Source organism: Protopterus annectens, chromosome 1.part2, assembly GCF_019279795.1.
Source record: "Protopterus annectens isolate FY-2018-M chromosome 1.part2, PAN1.0, whole genome shotgun sequence".
Classification (NCBI taxonomy): domain Eukaryota; kingdom Metazoa; phylum Chordata; order Ceratodontiformes; family Protopteridae; genus Protopterus; species Protopterus annectens.
Window position 1 is genome coordinate 1,127,662,577 of NC_056727.1, and position 6,000 is coordinate 1,127,668,576.

The window sequence follows — 6,000 nt, forward strand, 5'->3', positions numbered from 1 at the left end:
CATCTGCATGCCCCGTTATTTTTTTCATGTCTTTAGAATAAATTATATAATCAATTTCAGTCTTAAAATTCCTCTTTAATGTGTTCATTCTCTATTATTTTCTACTTTTAAATCTCCACAATTTATCAAATCCCTTAACATCGTAATCTCCTCTGCTATTTTTAGCTTTTCTTTTCTCATATATAGCAAAAATCCCTTACCATCACTGTTGGTATAGTTAGTAACACATTTTTTTAAATTTCTTCAAACAACAATTTCCTCTCCATCATATTATTATATGCATAAATTACTGTTAATCTTTTAATCATTCTCATATCACATTTCACTACCCTTCCTGGTACTACTACTGTTACATCTAAAATTCTTATTTCTTTGTTTCCGTAAGAATTCCTGTTTCAGAACATGTCTCTCATTTCCTACTGACCAAACTATTTGCACCCTCCATACTAAGAAAATATACTAGATCTCATTATCACAAACATGGGGACAAAATGCTCCACACCGGAAGTATATCCCTCATTGGTGAGATCTGATCATAAACTAATCTCACTGGAAATCCACATCCCGCCCCCACCCCAAACAAAAAAGACCACAGTGAAGAACTTCTCTAAAGCAAACTTCACACTACTCAAGACTGGTGTGGTATCCTTCAAGGCCCCTGAGACAGTGGAAACCATAACCCAAGCTGTGGAAGCCCTTACAAATGCCTTCTATGAGCACCTCCAGGACTGCATGGATCAGGCAATCCCAAATAAAACCAAGACTCTTTCCACAAAGGGCAAACGTCCAGTCTGGTGGACCCCAGCCATTAACAAACTTTACAATAAGAGGAGAAAGCTATTACATGATAGAACAAAATCCATAAAAGGAAGTCACCCTGATCATTATTAGTAAAAAAATACGAGCACTCATAAAATCAACTAAGGCCAATTTTGAGAGAAAAATTGCCATGGATTCAAAGGACAATCATAATGCCTTTTTCAGCTATGTTAGGAACCTGGGTGGAAACTCCCAGATATGCTCAGAATTAGTCCAAAATGATACAAAAATCACTGAACCCACAGACATTGCCAACATACTGGCAGACAGGTTCAGTGCAAACTTCACCCCTCTCCCCTAAAGGAGAGATAACTATCCCAGCGGAGTGTAGCCTCCCAGACATCTCAAATGCGCAGGTGAAAGCTGCTCTCTCTAAAGCTAAAAACACAGCATCAATGGGACCGGATGGTGTCCCCGGCTGTGTGCTACACGAGCTAAATGAGGAATTAAACCCGCACATAAGGCAGCTGTTTAATCTCAGCCTTACCACAGGATACGTGCCCAAGGAGTGGCGTGACGGCAACTGTGGTCCCACTCCACAAAGGTGGTGCCTCTACGGACCCTGGTAATTACCGCCCATAAGCTTAACAAGTCTAGTCTGCAAAGCTATGGAGAGGATCATAATGGAGCTCATAAACAAAGATATAGGGGACTTGCAGACATTGGACCTGACCCAGTTTGGCTTCGTCAAGGGAAGATCATGCCTTTTGAACTTGGTCGACTTCTTCGAAACAGTCACCAAGGCCATTGATGAGGGAAAGGCAGTCCATACAGCCTACCTTGACCTTGCAAAGACACAATACCCCACTCGGGTATTGTAGAAAAACTTACCAGCTTAAATGTAAACCCATATGTCACAAGATGGGTTGCAAACTGGCTTAAGGACAGAACCCACAGGGTTAGAGTTGCTGGCACTATGTCAGACTCCAAGCTGGTCACAAGTGGTGTCCCACAGGGCTCGGTCCTTGGCCCCTATTGTTCGGCATCTACTTCTCAGAAGTACAGGCCAACATGGGAGGACTTTGGCTGACAAAGTTTGCAGACGACTGCAAACTGGGCGCCATAGTGGAAAGTGCATCGGACATGGATATCCTTCAGAAGGGACTCACGGAAACAGATAGCTGGTGCCAGAGCCATGGCCTGAAGTTAAACGCCAAAAAATGTATAGTCATACCCTTCGGGAAAAACAAGTTAACCCCAAGCTACCATATAGGTGGCAATCCACTAAGCACAGAAGAGGTTATCAGGGACCTGGGGACCCAGGTTGACAGTGGCCTTTCTTTTGACACTCACATTGCTAAAGTGGTTAGAAAGACCTTCTACATTGCCCACCTGATCATGAAGGGATTCACATCCAGATCTAGTGAGGTCATTGTTCCCCTGTACTCTTCACTTATCAGACCAATGATCGAGTACAATGCCCCATTCTGGATGTATCTCGCCCGACATCTGCAGCAATTGGAGAGACCCCAAAAGTTTCTCACCAAAAGGATAAAGGGACTCCAAAATCTGTCATATGCTGCCAGATTGAAGAAACTCCAGCTCTATTCAGTCGCATACCGTCTGCTCAGAGGTGACATGTGCCTGACATACAAGGCCATGTCCAACCCGGAATTAATGGACATGCTCCACCTCAAAAATCCAAATCCACCAAAACCACTAGAGCAAGCGACTTAAACCTTAGCACGGATATAAATAGGACATGCTGGAGGGATAGATTTATCACTCAGAGACTCCCTATGCTGTGGAATAGAGTCCCGGTCCATGTGAGGCAGAGCACCTCGCTGGCTCTGTTCAAGAGAAATCTTGACCTGTGGATGGGAGATCGTAGGTTTACCCCGGGAATCATCTCTGTGTCACTGCTGGACAGAGGCACAACAAACTAATGGGTACAGTATTTTTTCATATAAGGGGTGGTGTAAGCCACAAAAATTCGGGCTAGGCTTATAAATGCCTTGGGGCAGATAGCCTAGTATAAACCTATGAACCTATGAACCTATGAACCTATACTGCCTGTTTTCTTTTCCTTTTTTTTTTCTCTTTGTTACAACTAGGAACTAGCAAGGCAGAAACATCCATTTTCATTTTTTACATCATTCTACCACTACCAATCCTTTTATATCATTTCTAATGCTTTTCACATTTAATACTACAATTCCAATATCATCCTGTTCCTTTTTCAGAAGTGCTTTACTTCCAGATCTAAATTTCATCTTCCTTCTCCTAAATCTCCTACCAATTGGCTTTTACTATCTTGAGCTTGTTGTTCTCCTGTCCCAATTTCCTCCTCTTCTTCATCTTCACTTTCTAAAGTTGCAAATCTGTTCTCTTCCAGTGTATTAATGACCTTACTTTGACCTGTTATTTCTTCTCTAAGCACTTCTTCATTGTTTAACCTTTCTTCAGTATCTCACTCTCCATACCACTTTTTTTTCAACATCTTCTGTAATTGTGTTTTGTACTGCCTGCCTTTTTTCTGAGCTTTCCTCTTCACCTACTCTTTCCTTTTCTAATATGGGGCAAACATTTTTTACAAAAGGCTTACTTTTATAGCTGCATGGCCCCTCTTCCTGCATTGGTCACACCTTCATGTATTACAGTCTTGTACTAAATGGTTTTCATCCCCACAGGACTATCATGCTTTGTGTTGGCCCCAGTACCCAACAAATCCTGTCTTAATGTTCAAAATTATTGTATTTGAAATATGTTTAATTTCTAGTCTTTAACATCCTTTGTTACCAACACTTCCCTACCCCCAGTCCCTACATTTCTTTCATCACATTTTTTTATTCCATATACTTTACTTCATAGTAAAAGAAAAATAGTTTTAACTCATACTCATCCATATCTAAAGTCCTAAATTTCACATTTATTTTTATTTTTTTAGTTGTAGTCTCAAGCTACAAAATAAATAGTCTTTCCATGGTATTACTGCATTTCTTTTTTCAGTCTCAGTTATAAATTATTCCAGCAAATTAAAACATTTAAATGTCACTTCACAAAAATGTTCAGCTCCCAAATTAATTATTGCTCTTACGTCTTTAATGCTAAATTCTAGTGGCAAAATAATACTGTCCATTATGTCATACCTGTTCAAAATGCCATCACTTTTACTTTTTATTCTTTCATTTGGTAATCTTAGCTGAGGTTGTTGACAAACTGCAACTGTTCGACTCTTCTTGGTTCCTTCTTCCATTCCTCCTTGCTTTGCTGCATCTACATAACTTCTTTCTTGTAACAAAAATCCCTGTTGCAGAGGTAAACCCTGAAAACTGGATACTATACCAGCTGAGAATACCCCCATTATTGTCATTTTACCAGCAGTTGTTACTATTTCCAATCTCTCAGTTTGTTCTTCCTGAAATACTCTCTCCACCATGTCACTCCATTTAACTTTTTCTCCTTCCTTTCTCTCTACCTGATTCATCAAATTGATCAGCACTTATGTCTCCAGTACTCCATTTTTCTGCTCTTTACAGTTATTTGATTTCCTTCTCCTTTCTTCAGTAAGTTTTCTACTGCTTCTCTCTCCAGCTCTGCTGCACTCTCTTCCATCATGGGATTCCCAGAACTGCAGTAGCAGCCATCCAACCCCACACAGCAGCTCCAGAATTTGCTTCCTTTTTTCCTCCTCCAAAGAGAAGGGGAAGTTCACTGATGCCCTGGCCAGATGCCCCATAATAGTATGAACACCACCTCATGTCTTACCTGAAAAGTGGCTACTAATCAAGTGAAAATAACTAGATAGAAATATAGATAAATAGATAGATAAAGAGGCAGTAAATGTTATAAATGCAGTAACTTAAAACGGGTAGTATTCAGACAGTTTTCAAATTGTGAAGACAATCCTTCTGTATTTTTTACTGTAGGAGTCAATTCCGTATAACTTATGTATATATATGTATATATATATATATATATATATATATATATATATATATATATATATAAAACTTATATAACTTAATTCCATATAACATATTGCATGTAACTGAATGGATAGTATTCAAAGATAACTGACTAAGATATAAGGTGGTATATTTTAAGTCCTATGATGGGAAGTTATGGTATTTTACATATACTGACTCTATGGCAAGAACTGCAGGTTATGAAACTCGAAATTACTTCCTGGTGTATGTCATAGGACAAGAGCATATAAGTCAGACAGGAGAACAAATAAGTTCAAGGTTCATGAAAAAGAAGAAGAAAAACATAATCCACACTTCCATAACTGAAAACAAAAATTCTACTGGTTTCAGCTTTCTAGGTGAGGTGGTTCTTCTTTTAATCTGTTTTCTGTACAGGTGGAGACTGCATGCCATGACCCATGTGTTCTTTTTTTCACCTGAAGATGTCTTTGTCATCAGATATGCTGTTCTCTGACCCATTTGAGCAATTTCTTCATATATCCTTTTCCACTTCAGAGGAAGAGTTGTTGAATAAAGGAGTCTTCACAGTACTCACTTTCTCATTTACAGTTGCTCTTATTCCCCTCCTCCAATTCATCATGAAAATGCAACAGGGATGCTAAGAGATTGTTTTGGGGTGAGGTGATACATAACTTTATCAACAGTATATTTCCTAAGCGACTAACTCTTATATACTCCACATATCTTGTCTTAGCTTTTTCATTACTGTACTAAAACTCTGCTACATTAACATATTAAAGAGTACTTTCTCTCTCTAACAACACCTAATTACCTTTTGTATCCTTACCATATAGGTGATAATCCCTGACAACAGCTAACCTTTTTATCTGATGTTATTCTATTCCAGGGACCTCCTGAATTATTCTGATTATATGAAGCACAACTAATCCAACACTTGCTTATGACAAAGTATTACATAAAAAAACTTGTGTTTACAAGCTCAGTCATTGTTGCACTTCTTATAGTCAATTTAAGTAATCACTGTCATTTTGTGTGGAGCTTTCCTCCATATGTCACCCATGAAAATGGGTTTCATGCACAGTCAGACTTTCCTGATGAACAAATGCAATAAGTAAAATAAATAACAATGCCCACTAGGGTGGATATTATTGAGGAATACTGAATACTGCAAAGACAATGTCGCCTTCCAACTACATTTTCAGGCCTTTGAATGCCTCTGGACATTATTTTTTTGTACCCCAGTAGCACCAACCCTGTTTGTGGAATTAGTTGCTCAAGCACATAGAGTACA